General features: G+C 41.9%; 1 protein-coding gene across 5 annotated transcripts in view; it reads left to right on the forward strand.

The window, feature by feature from the left end:
* LOC116244011 (uncharacterized) overlaps positions 1 to 19,301 on the forward strand; it is a 147,919-nt gene that overhangs the window by 71,082 nt on the left and 57,536 nt on the right. Inside the window, exon 1 of one of the 5 annotated variants that reach the window (XR_016470571.1) lies at positions 2,927 to 2,987. The exons of the other annotated variants lie outside the window; for them this stretch is intronic. The gene's annotated coding sequence lies outside the window, so the exon portion shown is untranslated. Of the gene's footprint in view, positions 1 to 2,926; positions 2,988 to 19,301 lie in introns of those variants that run through there. 5 annotated transcript variants of the gene reach the window in all.

Genomic DNA, 19,301 nt, shown 5'->3' on the forward strand with positions numbered 1-19,301 from the left:
GGCTGCTTTCCTTTCAACACACAGCACCCTCTTGATACTGATCCAAGATATCACATCTCTCAGCTGAGATGTTCTCTTACCCTCTGGCTTTTAACCAGATGCTGCTGCGCAGAGCACTCAGCAGCAGAACACTGGCTTGTGTCCCTGTGCCCTCCAAACATTCTTATGTCCCTTGAGGACTCTGAATATGCAGCATCCTGTGCAGAGCCCATCACCTTAATCTTGTACTGTCAGAATGTAGGCATACACAGGTAGGGTGCCCCTTCCAATGCCCTGCAGAGCCCTCTAGCTTGGTTCAGCAATTCCAGCCTCCAGCACCATCACATACTGTGCAAAATGCAATGCAGCCCCACATGCTCCTTCTAGTTATCTTAAGGAAGTTGAATGCAATTTTTAACCTCTCCATGAGGCTAACTCATGGAGAGCTCCTTTCCCCTACTCCCTCCAAAGGAGTGTCAGCATCTGCACCCAGCTGTATGGGAGAAGGCACTGTACTCCCAAATTCCAGTCCCCCTGTGGCCATCCTGAGTTGTGCACAGAATGTTGCAGTAGGTGAGGCAGAGGAAGCTGGCTGAGAGGAAAAGTGAGCTTTTAGAGCACATGGGACCCTTGTTCACTATAGCTTGTTCCTAGTTAAACTTGAGAAGTCCAGCTTATTGAATGGATGTAACACTATAGATCTTCTCCATACGGTTTGAAGTTGCACCTATCAGTGAATCTTAAAGTAGTCGAGTAGCCCAATGAATTGTATTAGATGGTTTTGAATTAGGCTTAAAAGCACTTGCTGAATCATTTTTAAACTCATTTTAATTAGACCAGTGTGCCTTTGTGAGATGTTGGTGTACTTTGGTCTCAGCTGTGCTCTGGTTCTGTGCTTCAGCCCTGACCTTGCTCTAGCCATGCTTGTCCTTTTTCAAAGACATGTCTGGATGAAGCATTTCGTGTGATGCTGCATGGCTTATGGGAAGGTCGTTGAGTCCTATCCTTCATGCTCACGGTGTTGTTCATAATCAGTACCAAGATAACAATCTGCTAGTGTTTATCCAAAGAAATGAAACTATAATTTCCCTCTGCATGACTTTAGCTGTGAAGAGGAGCTTGTTATGCCTCTTATTACAATAGACGATTGCAGGGTTGAGCAAGATGATGAAAACCTTGAAGTTAAGTAAGGTCAGGAAGAGAAAGTTGTGTGGCTCTGTGTGTGCTTAGCAGGTGAATTTTAACTGCCTTTTTCCTCCTCTGGAAGACAAAAAATCACTTCTGCTTTTCCCATAATTTATAACTTCCCAATCACAGAGTATGTTTCCTTCTACATAGCCCCAGTGTGTGCATTATTTCTGGCTTTTGGTTTCTCTGTCTTGTGAGCATAAAGACACTATTGTTGTACAACAGGCTTCAGGAAGAGAGATGCAATGAAAGCAACACCCTTGGTACCAGCTCTGTTTGTGGTGGTACTATCCTCTGGCAGCTGAATTCCCTGGACTGCACATCTAAGATGTCCTCAAGATTCCAGGTTATCTCTTGGGAGAAAGGCAAACCACTCTTTTGGGCCATTCTTCCTCTGTAGGATGCATAGCAATGCAAAGACTTCTTTTTTCGGATTTTTTTTTCTTCCAGAATTTTGAGGGACATCATTTTTCAGGAAATCAGAACTTTCATGTTGACCCTCAGCTCCCACAAAGGACTGGGCTAATGGGAACCATCACTCAGACTGCAGACAGTGAACTTTGGCTATGTACCACCAGCAAGTGAACTGCTGCTTATTAAAGCTGCTCCTAAGTATGTCCATTGGCATTCAGAGGAGCAGGAATTTAAATCTGTATTGAAAACTGCACGGACAAAAATTCTGAACAGAGCGTTTCTCTTTGGTGGGTTTAGATCTACTCGTATTCATAACACAGCAGTTCCAATGAAATCAGTCAATCTTACCTCACAGGAAAAAATGCACTTAATTTTGAGATTTGTTATCTATGGAACTTGCCATGCAAGAGGCTGATCCTCTGTAGTCTTTGCATTAGTCATTACAGTGATCTTTCTCCTCATCATAGAAAGTCAGGAGCAAAGCACATCACCCTTCAAATACCTTCTGTCCTCAAAGACATGACATTCTTCCTCTCAGAGGCCAGAGCTTTCCTCCTTTGTTGCAAATTCTGCAAGTTTTCCTTTGTGAAACCTTCACCATTTCAAAGCTCAGTATTTCCCTCACAGTTGCTGTCTGTCTTTAAAGATAGTTTCACTTAGGTGTTGCTCAATCAGTGCTATTCTTATATTTGCCTATTTTCGGAGCTGAAATTCTAGACCTGCAAGATGGCTCTGAGTGGTGACCATTGTTAAGAACCCATGAACTCCAGGATCCCTGGAAATGGGAGCAGTTGGTGTGACTCCTTTCCTGGTGGCACCTTGCAACCAGCGGGCTCACTCGTGCCCCGAGTGCAGGCTTAGGTCAGGTGTTAAAGGCTGAGCATCAGCACTGGAGCAATCAATTGAAAGCATTGGCCTGGGTTTTCCAATGTCTACGTATGTTTTTCTATCACCTTCCATTTGTTCTGGACTTGGAACAGGAAACATTGCAGCAAGAGTAATTGAATGTAAACAGGATGGGGGGAAGCCTCAGACTGTCTGTGTGGAGGTCACATGGCTTGTCTGTGCTTGCTTTGGGAGATGTGTGTGAGCTGGAGATGTGTATGCAAAAGTCATTTGTGCGTGCGTGCAGTGCCCAGTTAGCGTGCAGGATGAGCATGAATGTAGGGCATGTTCTTGTGTGCTTCTCTGCTGGTGTTCCTAGTGCTAGGGGTCGCATCATTTAAAGTTTAAAATGGTTAATAATGTTTTCTATTTTATTTTGGTATAAATAAGGAAGTACAGTGTGTAGCCATCTTTACAGTCAGCCATTTTCAGTTCTCCTTTTTTTCTGATCCACCCTGGACACGAGAACTCCTGTGAGTGCACCGAGCTCAGAAGCTGTCTATGGTCAGTTCGGAAGTCACGTGAGTCATTTAGTTGACCAGATTTTACTGGAAGACACTCTCCTGATTTCGGTAACAGAAGTATTCAAGTAATGGAACGTTCCTTTTTTACTTTGCTTAGCAGCAGGATCCATTTTTCAGTAGCACTTTCACACAGTACTTTCAAATAATTCTTCGCAGTTTCGTAATTTTCACATTTCGCTGCAAATTTGTTGCTATACATCTGATACAACTGCACTTGAAATCAGTGTGATAGATAATGGTAGGATTGCATCAGTTATAGCAGAGAAAGTCACAGCTCTGGAAGCAGTGCCGATGGGTAGAGTAGGAAATCATGCTGAAAGATAAGGTGCCCCACAGCTGGTGCAGCAAGAGAACTGCTTATCGTAGAGCAGTAGAAAGTAACGGTTAGAAAAGATTTATTCAGCAGTTTTATCCCCCTCATTGCATGTGTGATTTTAGAGCTAGTGTAATTGACCCCTGCGTGTGGAATGCTTTTGCAGTGGATAACGTGAACCCGGATTTGGTGACTGATTCATAAGTGCTTATGCCATACTGCCAATACTGAGGAGCAGTCTCCCTTCAGACTGCAGGGCAGTGACCCCTCATTTAAAGCCCAAGGTCCCAGGCAAAATGGGAAGTGAGGTCATGAAAAATGACCAACACTTGACATGAATTCGCTCAATTCAGCTACATTACCATGTTTCCTTTGAGGAAAAATATGTAACATCTTTGCAATGCATCAGACTTTCCAGTTGCAGAAGACAGGATGTACAGCTTACCTCCTAGTAGCATTACTGCATTGCTAACAGCATGACTTCTCCAGTTAATTTCAGAGGGGCAGATTTTTTAAGCTAAAAGTCAGAGATTCAAACCCAGTGAATAAACCATCTGGTCTTTCCTCAGGTGATCGCATGAATAATCAGTGATGTTAATCATGTGAACAGATGCTGAAGAATTAGATTTTTTTGCTCCAGTAACATTGCAATTCCTTATTTGCATGGCAGAGTGGTTGTTTAGTGCCTTTATCAGCTCTCAGAATGATATGAATCGCTCTTCCCATGCACAGTGGAAGCACCTGCCTATGGGGCTGTCTCAGTACTGTGCCTATTGAACATCCCTTGACTTTTGCCAGTTAAAATGTATGCACCATAATTGTAGCATCTTTAGGCTCCTGGTAATTCTGGGCTAGCTTTGCTAGAGTTTAGCTAAATCAAATGCTGGCCATATATCTCTCCATATTGCAATCATCTTCTGCTGCTCGCTTTGCCTTTCATGACTCCTCACAGCCTGAGACTGCAGGCCTCAGCTGCTCTACAGCCCATTCACTGCAGTTTCACAGCCCACTAACAGGTTGAGTGCAGCAGCAGGCTGAGAAAATGAGGTGAAACTCGGAGGAGAGAAATCAGGTTTATTTGCTGTGCTTCTTTCTTTGATAATATTAAGATGACTAAGAAACCCCAAGTCACTGGCAGGACAATTCATGCAGAAAATAAGCTTGTCACAAAAATTATTTGCAAAGTTCTGGTCGTTTTTGGTAACAAACCAGACTATTAGCTTCTGATTAATTGGTAATAATCAATAAATGACACAAGGGCTGAATGTGGCTACATTGCATCTTTTGCAAGGATGAAAAGCACAGTTTTTGTTAGAAACGCTTAATAACTAAATATATAGCCAGGTCATTTCTTCTTCATCAGTCTCAGTCCAAAATTCTCTGCTACGTCATCCGAGTGGTGAATCTGGAAAAGGAACTTGCTAACATTTACATGCTATTAATAATGTTATCAAAGGGGTAGCCACTGATAAGTAGGATCTACACTAGTGAGGTGTAGGCCAGTAATTAAAGTTTTTTGGTTATGTCCCCGCTGGTTTTGCAGCCCATTCAAATCTATTAATCAGTGTTCATTAGCAATTGTGTGAAGCCAAACAACCACTGAAACCTGAACTTCAAATGCCAGAAGTCAAACCACAGTCAGATTAGAGAACAGAAATTACAATACATACAGAGGGATTTTGAAATGCTGTTTTAGTAAACTTTTCATAGCAGTGAAAATGATGTAACCATTTAAGGAGTTTGAGGTACAGTGTGTCAGTTGCTGAAATGCTTAAAAATAAACTACAGTGCACTCATTTTCACTGACTGAGAAATTGAAGTGCAGGAAAATGAAATAACATGGGCAAGGAAGCACCACAGCCTCTAGCAGGTCAGGTCTGTATCCCACTGTCCGAGACCCAGTGCTGGTGTTAATCAGTAAGACTGCTGCTTTCTGTGCAGCATTGTGTGTTGTATAATAATTGCAGTTTGTTGTCACTTTTCTGCTTTCTTTCAAATGCAAGGGCTGTAAGAAATAGCTGTCTCACTCGCTAGGTGACAGTTTTCCTTATTTCTCAGTAGGAGAGATGAGTTACCAGAAATGCCCTACAGAGAGAACAGTGCTCGTTGCTGGGAAGTTACACATTCAAGTGTCCAAGCCCAAAACCACAATGTACTATTTGCTTTAGACAGTCATGCGATAACGCGTTTCTTTCTGTTGTAAGCTGTTAAAAATAAAACAAGGATGCAGAAAATAAATGTTAGAACAGAAGGAGCACCCTGACTTTCCACATAGCTAAAGCAGTAGGGTGGCAGCCCTTGGAGCCAAGCAAAAGTGTGTTTCAGAAAGTTATTTCTTTTTGCCCAGATTTAAAGAAATATGCACACTATTTCCCTACCTTTTTTAAAATCAGCCATACTCTGAGCGTTTTGGATGCTGACATCTGACGAGGAAGCAGCTCACAAAACTGTATCTGCTTGGCTCGTATCTGCTGTGTACCACCTGACTTTTGAAATATCCTGCCCTAACATCAAGCTGTACAGAGTATTCACTATCGCACATCAACTTGTTTCACCCATTGGAAGAACAAGAGTGAAGAGACCTCAGATCTTATCTACTTGGTATCTAACACAGAGTATGCCCAACCTCTACCTCTTTTCTCTGGTCATGTTCAAGCAGGTCAGGCTGCAAGCTGAGCTCGCCGTTACAGGCGCAGTCTGTAAGGTCCTCAGGGCAGGGTACTGAGTTCATGATTCAAATGGAGTAGAGTGGCTAAGGGCAGCTGCTGATGAGCCATGCTTTTGTTTGATGGCGTGCCTTACGTGACAATTGTCATCCTAAAAGTCCAGATTTCCACATCTAGAGTGAGGTAGTTCAAGCAACTGCTGTGAAAGACTTCTGCTATCTGCATGCTGGCAAGAGGAGAGGAGAAATGGGCGGTGGGAAGGGACATAAAATGTATATTTTTCCCAGGATTAGAACAGGTCCTCTTTGTGTGCTGTGAAATAAATCATGTTTCTAGTGCTGTACGAGGAAAGTAGTGCAGTGAATTGTCAGTAATATGAAATAGGAATGATTGTCACTAATTAGCTCCTGGCCCCAACATAGAACCTGTCTCCACAGGATTATAATGTCTTTACACTGTAGGCATTGTTAACTTCGTCTGTTGAAAGCACACTTCCAGAAATGGGCAGGTTATCTCCTCCTAGCGGGGTTTATAAGAAAACATTTCCAAGGCAATTGATTGAAGAGCACCTAACTCCAGAGCAGACTCTGAAGGGGTTGTCACTCTGTTTGGGCAGATGGAAACTGCCAGTGCCACCACTTCTGCCCCATCGGGTGGAGTGTGCTGATCTGCAAGGGGACAGAAATGACTATCTCTGTCACCATAACTTACATGTGACCAAGAGGGCGGATGCTGCAGCCCAGCAGGTGCAGAAGATTCCACGATGGATTATCTCTAGCCACGGAACTGTCCTCCTTCCAGGAACACTCTTTGATGGAGGAGATAAGAGCCTGCCAGTAACTTCTCTTATGTGAAGGAGTCAGCAAAAGTGTCTCCATCAAAGTAGCTTTGTAATCACATTAGTTCCTGAGAAACACAGAAGGAAACATAGATACAGATGCATGTCGTAGTCTACTTTTTACATATTCTTGTTAGGTAATTGTATTATATTTGCTTTGTAGCTGATAAATTAAGTGGACTATGAAATGGCAAACAAATGAATCAAAGTCCTACAAATTTGTATTAGCAAACCTACTGAATGCAGCAAGCTACTAGCAGGTGTGAAGATAGGCAGTTGTTCTCAGGTTGGAAAGGGTCAGCTGCCAGCTTTTCAGTTTGTGCGTGATCTGAGTCTTTTTTAGAACAGGGTAGATGGATTGTGCTTTACAGTGCCTAGAAATTAATGTGCTTTGGGATATCCTCTGTAGTCCAACCCAAATGAGCAAAAATATACAGTAAGACCCATGTATACTTTATACTTGAAAATGAAGTTTGTTAAAATTTCTTCTTTAAATTTCATGCCCTCTTTCTATATGATTAGCTTCTAGGTTTCTGGCATCTTTCTGAGTTGGAGCTGAATTAATATTTTGGGGTTCTGTAAGCAGGCTGCTGTGGAAACTAAGGAATAAGAGCATGATCTGAAGGCTGTTTGTTTGTTTTTCCCTGTTGAACTAGTCTTTAGCTTTTTAGTTCAACATATCTAAGGCCACTGTACCATCCTGCCATGTACAGGCAATGCTGAGATCTTACTGTGTGCAACTCACTGAACTCAGCAATTCACAGCAACATGTTTTGCTCTGTTAGACACCTGGCAAATGCTTTCATTGCTTTTGCCATTATCCAAAGCATCCTTCTGAGTATAGAAGAAGGCAGGAGTGAAACAAGAAACAAAGACACTTGATTTGTTGGGATCTATGCCAGTGAAAGGAAGGTCTGTTGTTTCTCTACCATGTCTCCAAGGTCTTTCTAAGCAGACTGTGTTTGGAGCTTATGGGATTTGGTGGTGAACGAAGCAGGTGATGTGCCACTATGCAAGGACAGGCAGCTGCAGGCATTACAGCTTTCACAGAAAAATGTTAACAGGGGATTACTGTTGCAAATTGGTGTTTAGGTTGCCTTGACTCTATCATTCATTATCATACTTGATCCTCCTTTTCCTCTCCCAGATTTAATTTCCTATATTCCTCTGGAGCACCTCTCCTAGGGACAGTCTGCCCATCAGTTTGGCCCTGGAGTGGGAATTTGCTGTCCCCACCTGTAGTCAGCTCTAACACCATGAGCTGGGCTATGCACTGCTTCTGCTATTCTTGAAAGCAGAAATTCATCTCGATCCTAGCAGCACTGCACTCCTGGGCTAGATCTTGCTGAGGATTCTTGCTGTCATGTGAAGCAATGGGAAGGGTTGGAAGAATAGCCAAGGGTCTGAAATACACAGCTGTGAGACTTGCCAAAGCCTGGCTGCTCTGGAGGGGCTGTCTAGTCCAGGCTCTCAGTGGCTGACAGATCCCAAGCACCCAGACATTTGCCCCATCCCAGAACCGCTGGAGGAGACCTCTCTGCAGCCTTGACAATCAGCTGATTCTGTGGAAGGCAGCCACAGCTCCCAGATCCTCTTCAGGCCACATACAAAAGCTCTGTGTGTTGCAAGAGGGCTACAGACCACCCTTGGGAACCCTTGGTGGACAACTTCCCGGTCTCCTGGCCTCACAACATCACCCTGAACTCATCATTTCAGCTGGGCCAGAGGCCTTCCATGAGTTAGCCTGAAGTGCGTGTGCTTGTTTTCCTCTTGCACTGAATAAGAAACTGACAATATCTAATTGTCAATACCCCTCCCTTGAGAGACATGCAACAGCGTTGCTCCTCAGGGCATATTCCCCACTGCTGTATTTAGAACAATTTGAAAAGACTAAATTTCAAAAATAATAGTCTTTCCAAAAACTCCCCACCCACAAGCACTCCTCTGCCAATTTTCAGTTTGAAGAAAATGGAAAAGGACAAGTTTATACACTCTAATGAACAGGAGTTCAAAATGGAACCTGAACATTGTAATTCTTGTTAATGTCTGCTGATAATGGAATCAGAGGTGTTGATGGCATAGTGCCCAGGGGGGCCCTTTGTTGTAGATGCTTGTGTTGCTGCTCCTTTTCTCAGTTCATACTGAAGGTATTTTCTTTGGTGCTTGATGGTACTTTTCCACTCTTAGCTTTTAAATAAAGCTACACATCAGTACTTCTGCAGTGCTGTTTATTGCAAGTCACGCAGTGAGTTTAGCTGTTTTCCTGTTCACGAGACTCTTGTTTTTCTGCAGGTATTGCATGTTAAGGTTCTTTATGAACATTTGCCGCAAAATACTAGTAGGCAGTCAGCACACTTAGGTTCTGCTATTAAATATTTGTAAAGGAAGGATCACCTAAATAGATGGCATCGTTTCTTTCCCCTGTTCTGATAAACCATACTTGTCCTGCATATGAGTATTGAATATAAAGTGATTGATAGCATCAAATAATTTTTTTTGTCTAACAAAATTTGCTTTAGAAAATCAAAGGCGGCCAAAATGTCACAATTAGGTGTTTCTCCAAACCTTAGGTGAGCAATACTCTTGTTGTCTCAAACACCATGCTGGGGGCTTGAAATCAAATGGAATAAGAATGGCTTTGAATGTGTAGGTACAGCTGTGGACGTTGGGTTCTGCAGGACTTGTGCCAATCAAATTTAGTGACGTGAATTTTGTAACCTGGAATTGGTCGTCTTTGTGCAAACTTTGTTGTGCTTCTCAATGCATATTGAGCTCAGATGCAGGCAGTCATTTCTAAAGGTTATAGAATATGTTTGTGCCACCGTGATTTCACATCAAGTAATAGATGTTTAGACAATGCTATGGCTAAACCATTACTACAGATGAATTCTGACCTCGTTGGCATCAGTGAAATCTATATAGTTAAAGACAGAATTTAATCTTCAGATTTTATGTGGGTATAGCAATTACCTTTTACCCATGCACATGAAATATGTGAAATCAGGCAAATTTGTAATTAGTTTAAAGTAAAACAAAGTGCATTTCTATTATTAACAATATTGCATAAAACTCTCAGTGCCATGGCTAAAAAATCAAAGCCAAGTAACAGTTCAGAGACAGTTGCTGCTATAAAACTTCTGACCTTAGTTACTGAATGTACATACAAACAAATAAACTAACCAGACAGAGATACTCCCCTAGGAGCAATCATGATTTGCAAAATGTAGGGGGCTTTCAGCCAACCTGTAAAGTTGGTGGAATAAAATGTGTGCCTGTGTATGCCAGCTCATTAATCAGTGCCCTTTTTCACTAGCTGAAAGGATGGTTTCTAGATTTGCTTCTACCCAAGGCATCCATTTTTGTATCCTTTCCAGTAAATACTGCTGACTCGAAGGCTCTGGCAGTCAGGAAGTGTGTTGCTGAAACATCACGGACAGCACTGTGTATCATGCAGTGATAGCTCTGTGGAACGCTCTATCTCCAGTCTTGCCAGTTGTATTCTTCAGATGCAGCTATCCTCTTGGATGCCTCTTGCTTCATGTTGGCTTAAAATGCTGCTATGTTATATTGTCAAATCTGGGACCCCTCAGACAACTGGTGCCAGATAAATTTCTTCAGTAATGTTTGAAGTCTCTGATGGTAAGCATTGCTTGTTCAGTGGATCTGATACGCCAAGTTAGTTCTCAGTATTCCTGCGTCAATTCTTCTGCTTATTGTTAGCCTCCGACCTTGGCACGCCTCACTCAGTCTTGGGGATTGTATCACTGAGGACTTGTACTGGTCTCCATCATTCAAGTTTTCTTGCAGTCAGCTGCAGTCGTTCTCCAGTGATCAGCAAAAGGCATCTTTATTGAACCTTATATGTTTTCCTCATCTCCAGTGTAAATTCTGTTTTGACAGCATGCTCATCCCCAAAGCCCATTAAAGTTCACTTTGAAATTCATGCTAAAGGCTTAAACACATCATCCTCCTTTTGCACACTGCTGAATTCTATGTACATTCAGAGTAGAATTTTAGAAAGTGACAACTCCTTCTTACTATCTGTGGGGACAAATAGGACGTGTTGAGCTTGTTTTCCAGAGCTCCCAGCTAGATTACCTACTAACTCTGAAAATAAGGATTTGTATGTCTTCGCCAGAACCCTCTAAAGTAGGGGAGAACCTCAGTGACCTGCCTTGCAGCAGCCATGCACTGCAGCTGAGAACAGAGCTGCTGTGACCCTGACATCCCTCTTCAGGGTGCCTCTCAGGATATGTGTTCAAATAGCTTTGTAACATGCTGATCTTATCCCATTTCAACGCACACCTACTCGAAGGATATTGCAATTGGCTTACATAAGAACTTGACAAAACATTGCCATTTAAAACTTGTGCACGTTGTTAAAGCATGAAGAGAACGATCCCTTCATTCACATTTTGTTTCCAAAGCCTTGTCATGGTGAGGCACAGGTAATAAAACAGATGAGTGGATGTTAGGAAACCAGCTCAGCAAAAACCATGAAAAAGTTTACATAAGTTCTTCATCTGTACTGTACAGGTGCATAGAGGATGGAGTGAGGATGCACAGCTTTTTTTTTCTTTTTTTTTTCTTTTTTCTTTTTAAATACTAGGGCAATATTTTTCTTCATTTTGGGGCTGTTTCTGTCATTCCCTTTACCCAGCCCCTCAACCTACTCTTGGGCAACTAAAGGGCTCAGAAGGTTTGGGAAAGAAGTCTTGTGTCCTTACAGCTGGCTACTTACTCCTGTAGGCAAAGCTACATGGTCTCTGTCCTGCAGCAAGAGCAAAGGGCCATCTTTATCCAATAATGTTTATTTCCTGAGTGCTAATCTGAATTAAACATTTCCATAAGCTGTCTTTGAAGAAAATCACCTCACCAACCTTGCTTACAGGAGTTCAGTAAGCTCAGCTTTGAAACAGCAGATTCCTATAATGAAAGGTTAAAATGTTAGCATAAAAATGACCCTTTTCATTGTGAGAACAGCCACACGAAGCAACCTACAATTTGTCCAGCTAACAAGATACACATGGAGCTTACATCAATAAGCCTTTAATCATATGTGTGTCTTCACTAGCTGTGCTGCGACATGTTTGGGCTGTATGAACTCTTCAGAGCCCTGTCCTTGTATATTTGTGTGAGATGTCTTGCACACCTACAGAGCTCTATATAAAAAATAAATCCTAATCCTCATCAATAATCAAAGAAGGGAGCAGCTGCAGGCTGTACTTTGGCTGACCCTGGCCCAAGTGAGCTAAAGAGAAGGAAATAAAGACCCAGCATATGGCACTGCAAAGCAATAGACAGCATCTCAGCTCCTGTCTGAAATGATCTGTATACCTGCTGGAATAACACTGAGGATTTTTCCTTCCATCAAGAATTGGGTGTTGCACCAAATGGCTCCCTGGTCCTGCAGGTCTCTGCAGACCATGCACCCTGCCAAACACTGTGGCAAAGCCTGTGCTTGGGTTGCTCTGAGGGGACAGGCACTGGGGAACGTGGCACGGTAGCTCTGGGAATTGCACCCACAGCCTGACCCAGCTCCAGGATGTAAGTGATGCATCTTTCATATGGGCATCACTACACTGAAGCCAAACTTTGCGTATAGCCTTTTCCACAGGCTGCTCATTGTGATGCTGGAGTTCTCAGGATGACACAAGGTGTGAGTTTGCTCTTCTTTCTCTTTACTGCCTGCCAGTCTTCAGCTGTTTTCAGCCCTCACAGGGACAGCAGATATGCACAATTTCACGTTTCCACCACAGCTGAATTTTCCATACAAATCCCCACTTTACAGCTCTCCTGTGCTCTCAAAGATGAGAAATGATGTTCTTGCCAGCTTAACCCATGTAAACTTCATCATAATCTGAGTTTGGGAGAGAATTAATAAATCCCAGTGCAAGTTTCCTAGGAAGGAATTCTGGTCTGTTTTCAAGATGATGATGCAATCTCACTGATGGAGTGAGAATAGCTTTTCCTTCAGTCCACACCTTGGGATACACATTAGTTACGTAGAATAAGTGAAGTATTCCCAGGAACACCAGCAGAACGGCAGTAATTTTCTTTCTCTCCTTTTCCCACCATTCTTAAATCTCTGTTCTCCCTTTCAGCTTTTGCAACAGCATAGGTTGCTTTATTTTAAAATCTAAATTTAAAATCTAAATGGAGATCCTTCCATCGAATCTCTTCTGCTGGCTATGTGCCTGCCTTCCTGCCGCCGGCTGCACTAACTCTGTGATCCTGACAGTGGGAGTGGATTGAGGACCAGCTTACAGGACTGGATCAGCAGTGTGGGGAACACTGAGGTAGCACTGCTATGCTGCAGTGAGAAGTGATACAAGCATCTTGCTCTTTTATTTTAAAAATTTTGCTTTAGCTCTTAGTAAGTGTGGGACGGCCTTTCTTGCCACAGGCAGTTACACCTGTAGTGAGTTTCAACATTTATCAAATTTTCTTTTCTCCATTCTTTGCTGTCTCTTTCCCAGTGCCCTTGTTTTCATTTTTCCTTAGTTAGGAGGTAATTCAACATTGACCTTTTAAAGTTGCATCCAAAATGACAGAGATCTTTCAGGATCCACAGACAATCCATTTTCAGCTGAAATGATTGGGTTTGATGGCAATATTTATTCTTGGAGACTCAAGGTGGTGCTTATATGAGCAGTAGGTAACTTCAGGCTGCTGTGGATAAAGAAGCAGGTCATAAAAAAAAGGATAACATGCTTTTTAAACTCCATCACTGCTGTAACTCACTATTTGAGCTGAGAAACTGTTTTGTTGCATAAACACGAAACATGGCATGGTTTTCTTTCACAAGTACTGTGGGTTATTTTAGTCCATTTCTTGGTTGCTTTTGTCCCCTTTACCATTTCTTAGTCTGATCTGTGAGCTAGCTCTCACCTTGCAATAAAAACAAATTGTAGTTTTAAAATACAGAAGGAAATTCCATGTTTTATTTCTTCAGCTTACTTCTTTGTGATGAAGCAATTAGAAGCACAGTGATCTTCAGTGTATTCACTAATAAGCACCCCATTGGAGTGGCAAATTCTACCTGGCCCATTTGCAGTTTGAGTTTTACAGAGGCATAGACAGAATCCTGTCCTGTGGAGTTCACCTCATCTTGACAGAAATGGAGCTCTGTGAAAATAAATGGAAACTGAATTGAAAATGAAATGTAAATGTGTTGTTAACTTTTTGTTTAAAAGACTGCCTGCAGCATCTTTTGAAGCAGGCTATTTTGGGGCTAGCCTAAATCAGTTAGGAATGGGCGTTAGGTGAGGATTAAATTCCAGCTTTTAAAAAATTGTTGTATGTTTACCTGACCTAGTACAAACTTGCGTGTAGATGAATACAGCATAGGAAGTACAAGGCAGGATGTCTGCTACTCTTGCACACATGCCATCACTAAGAGTTTAGCTTGCATGAGAGTAGATTTTTAAAAACCTGTCTGAATTTTGCTTCCAATCCTCACATATCTTACTTCTCCCCTTTACATTTCCATTTAAGCTAATAAACTTATGAGAAAAAATAAAAGCCTTTGCATGAAGTAACAAAACTGGACAGCCAGCATGCCTTGGAGAAGACACTGGGCTGCATTCAATAACTCATTAGAGTTCAGATAAAAAGAAATGAATTGAAATGGAAAATACGTTCCAAAATGATGAGAAGGAAGTAGTTATTTAGACTGAGTAATGCCGACAGCTTCATCTGTTGGGTGAGCACGGCTGATAAAAACATTCACAGCATATAGTTTTAGTTGGAAGAAACTCATGTTGTTGTTGGTACTCTTTCTGTCATTGCATTGTATGACTGGCCTAGTGAAGAAGTGCATTTTCTTGGCATTGGAGCTCATGAAAACCATAACTGAACATTTGGTGATTTGCTAGAGTAGGTTTCAAATTAAGTAATATTAAAATTTGGTGACAACGTGACTTTGAATTTAATATTGTGTGTCGCTTTGGTTCGGTCCCTGGGAATGTATAATGCAAAATATATCAGTGACCGATCAGCACTGAATAATCAAATTAATTTGCCCGACCTCTAAAAGCAGAGATCTGCAAATCTAATTTCCTGTAGAGGCTTTCACTATTGTTTACAGCTGTACCGTAAGGCATATATGGATGTACAACAGGAGAGTCATCTGGCCTAAAATGTAGTTGATTGTTTGGCTCAGGAGTATAATAAAAGTGTCAGCCAAACTCTGCCATTGAACACTGAGTAATCTATACTTGTGACAGGAGCTTGTCAGTGATTTCCAGTAAAAACTCCTGGAGGCCTAATAATTGTAAAAATGCTGAAAGAGAATTTTCACCCTCATTAAGAGTCAGAAATGAGTTTTGAATCAGTGGGCTACAGTCAAACTACAAACATTTCAGTTGTCCAGAGCTGCCCCTCCATCTGAGCGTATTCCTTACCTTACCTTTCTGTTGCTTCCCATCTCTTGGTGTGTGTGATCTACCTTCAGGGACATGTGTGGTGCCATGCACCCCAAGACCTTCAATTTTCTCCTGAGTTTCCAGCAGGCTCTCCTGGACTGCTTCAGTTCTTGCTGGCAGCACCGCCAGAGGAAGGAGAGCCTCCCACCTCCCACATGTCAGACAGGTGCTCTGCCCACCAAACTAGCAAAGGGAGAAACGCATGCTGCGCCTGCAGGTCTGGGAGAAGGGACTGGTGTCAGTGCAGTGCCAACATGTAGGAGAGGATGTGGCAGTGAGCAAAGCATCTTCGCATTCTAGAGCAAAATGTGCAACTCAATTTGGGTCAAACTGAGGAATCTTTCTTGTCATTTACTGTAGGCAAATTGAAATGGTTGCTTTCCCTTCAATTTTGCCATTCCTTCCTTGGTGTCTGCGTCTGGAAACGTTGTACAGGGTGCTGTTCTCAAGGTTGCAGGTTCTGTTAGATGCTGGGCTTTGGAAAGTCAGCATTATAGTGGTCTTTTGTGGATCTAATCCTTGGGAGTGTAAGTCTTTTTTTCAAGAGCTGTTTAAATGATCATATGCCTCAGAGTGCTTCAGAAGACCAGAAGAAATACTCCTTGCCCTGAGCCCTAAGAATCCCTGTAGAAAATTTTCATGAGGAGAGGAAAACAATATTCCTTGTTTGCAGAGCTTAGTCTCAGCAGAGCAGACAAGAGGTACCAAGAGGTTGGAGAGGGGAATCTGAATTTAATTTTTCTTCTTTATTTGTATTTTGTCTACATCAGTAATCACTGGAGTATTGGAGTGCCTCTCAAAAATAAAAAGGCATTATTCAGAAAGATATCAAGGATAGAAGTAACAGTGCTGTAAGAGTTATCGCTGTTTTTATGTTTCTTAATTAACCCTCAAATCTTTCTTCGGATTATGCATTCAGTCTTGGAAAGTAAGATTTTAAACTTGACCAAAGAACTTACGAGGAAAGCAAATGCTTTCAAAAGAGGCTGAGCCCCGGAAGTGTCAGCTGTGAGTCATTAGTGTCTCAGAGATACATAACTGAGCTGGTGAGGACAAGGAAAGTTTCCATAACAGCAGCAGAACTAAAATGAGATTGGAAGAGTAGTCATCATTGTTTGAAAGAGACACAGCCCTTAAGCAGATTGCTATTATTTTCTCGATTCTGCAATGCTCGAGGCATTGTGTGACTCAAAAAAGCCCCTCAGCCACCTCTTTGCCTCCAGTTTCCTCCATCATCATGGAACTTAAATAGCTGCTGCTTCTTAGACAATAGATTTGTCTTTCTTCCACCAATGCTATGGTTCTTATGAATGACATTTCTGCTTAAACAGAAGTGTCTTGATTCAAAGGGCAGCAATTAAATTTTCTTTACCAAGTTATAATTCCTTTCAAAGAATTAAACTGAATAGATTGCAGATATTTACATAACAGCCAAACTCGTCTTCAGAGGAAATGCAGTAATTTCAGAAATAATTGAGTTCAGATTTAATTGCTGCTCATCTATCAATCTACCTACCTATCTCGTGAAAGATTTTCGAAACACAGTTGTATGACCACAGTCTTTATGAATTTTGTGGCCCCAGAAACAGGGCACAAAGTTTAGTAGTAGGCTGATAAGGACACTTCTTTTCGATCTGGAGGAGCTAATCTTACTCGAGATACAGTGGTGAATCTGCTTGTTGCTACTCAGAGGCTTTTTTATAGTGCTAATTGCATATATTCTCTTGTTAATGTTTCCAGCAAGGAAATAGTTGGGGATCTTGTGGAGTTGGGCATTGTGTTGAATTAAGTCAAGATAATGTTTCAGTGCCTCTGTTCTTAAGTCTGTTGGCGGCTGCACAGGGATAGAGAAATGGGAGTATGTGCTTTACAGCCAGCAGTCTGCGGTTTACGCCCCATAAGCTGTAGATCACCCACGTTTCTGTTTGAGGCAAGCCTCAGCAAATTCAGGCTTGCAGGCTTTCTTTGTATGGTTTGCAGTTCCAACTTGCTGAGTCCTGTTTGGGTGTTCAGGCTCCTGTGAACTAGGAAGTATCCAAATGATGTCAAAAGGAAACAAAAATAATTCATTTGGAATCTGATCCAAAGTTTAACTGAAGCCAGTGCTAAATCCTTTTGACTTGAGACCGCTTTTTGGTTGGACGTGTCTTCTGGAGGGAAAGCAATGACATTCACCTCCTGTGTGTGCTGGATTGAAGGCAATTCCCTCACCTCATAGAAAAAGATCTTCCCAAGGCAGTCTTCTGAGTTGGGAAGGGCTGTAGTGGTTTCCCTTTCCTATTAATTTTATGGTGGCCAGTATCCTAGAGAAAGATGCTAAAAAACTGATTAGAGTACAGGTTGAGAAAGCCTATGGACACAGTGCTGCAGAAGAGCAAGCTGGGAGCAAGACCTCAAGGTCTTTAGGGCTAGGAGCAAAATGCTACCTATACATAGGGCAAGCAGAACAGGAGCTGGCATTTACACTTACAAGCAGTGAGTGAGGGTACTGGCTCAAGCTGTTTGTTGTGAACTGGAGCAATTGCTGTGTGCATCAGCGTGGAGGAGTGTTAGAAGGGCTTCACTCTGCTCCTTGGTAGCAGGAGCATAGGAACACAACCTGTGAGCAGTCCCTCATTCCTTAGTGCAGTTCTGACTCCCAGGCATGCTTGCTGATGTCTGCTCTGAGTTCTCTCCTGGAGGTTAGTGCTGTAGAGGTTAGTGCCTGCCCCAGCTCCCCTTCCCACACTGCAGCCCTGCACCAGCACACGGCAGGCCTGTGGTTAAGTGCTGCAATCTGGTCCTGTATGAAATACTCTTTAGGTTTGTGGTACAGTAACTTGAGCAATCCCAGCTATGTGCATCTTGTCATATGGCTTTATAATGTAGGAACGTGCTTTCCTACAGTTATTACTTTTTTCCTGCAAAATAAAAAATATGTTGAATCTACCACTAGAGTTCAGCATTTTCAGACTCCTGCTGCTGAAGAGGCAAATACTTTAGATGAGGAAATCCTTTCTGTCGGCAGGAATAAATGAAATATTTTTTTCTTATATTTAATGTGTTGCCAGGATACATTGGATCATCTGCATTAAATATCAAAATGGAGGAGACTTCTTTAGAAATGAGATTTTTCTCTACCACCTTCTTTAGTATGTCTCTAAATGAAATTGTTGTCTTTGTACCTGTTTAATTGCCTTTGAGAGATCAGTTATAGCAGATTGGAGAAGAGATCTAAATTAGGCTGTGTGTATGGATTTGCTTCTTGCTGTTTAAAATTACAGATGAATTCAATCAAGTATGAGGACGAGCAAATATTTCTGCATAATCTTTGTCAGTTGAACATAAAGCGTTAATGTTTGTTGGTTTGCTTCTCTCAGATCTGCAAAGAAGAAGGTTAGGAAATATCTTTGGTCTCATCTTTCCTGTTATGATAAATAACTGATCTGTGGTCAGAGCCGTAAAGTTCATAACCTACCCAGAAAAAAAACTTAGGAACAAACCACTGCTGCTGCAGCATTATGTAAAGTGGAAAACCTATTTTCCTGGGGAGGGGTGCTGCTTAAAGATGATTTCATGAAAGAGGAAGCCCTTGCTGTTTATCCTGCTTGATCCAAATGTGCAACATTTCCTGTGGCCAGATCTGCAGTAAAATCAAAGGGGGTAGCCATGTTCTGTGGTCTATTGCTTCCTATAGCACACCCATAGAAGAGAGGAAGAAATTACCATTTGTTATAAAACTACCCCCTAACTTTTCTTATCTGATCAATCAATTAAAAGCAACGATGCATTGATAATAACCCCAAAGCATCCAACTGGTAATCTATTATTTGCATCTGTCTGGCAGAACCTTTGCCTATTTTAAGGTAACAGAAAGCAATTTTATACATTCTGCACGACGGATTTATCCTTGAGACTTTTCAAACAGAGTATAGGTGGCTGATAAAATCTTTGCTTGCAGGACATCATTAAGTGTCTGATTGTGCAACATCTTGAGTTTTAGAAAATCAACAATACTGGTTAGAGTAACCTGGAAATTAAGACTCTTGTCAGTAATCAATGGACCCTATATTACAGTCTTGACCCAGG

This window comes from Phasianus colchicus, chromosome 13 (assembly GCF_987193195.1).
Source record: "Phasianus colchicus chromosome 13, bPhaCol1.hap1.1, whole genome shotgun sequence".
In the NCBI taxonomy this organism is placed as follows: Eukaryota; Metazoa; Chordata; class Aves; order Galliformes; family Phasianidae; genus Phasianus; species Phasianus colchicus.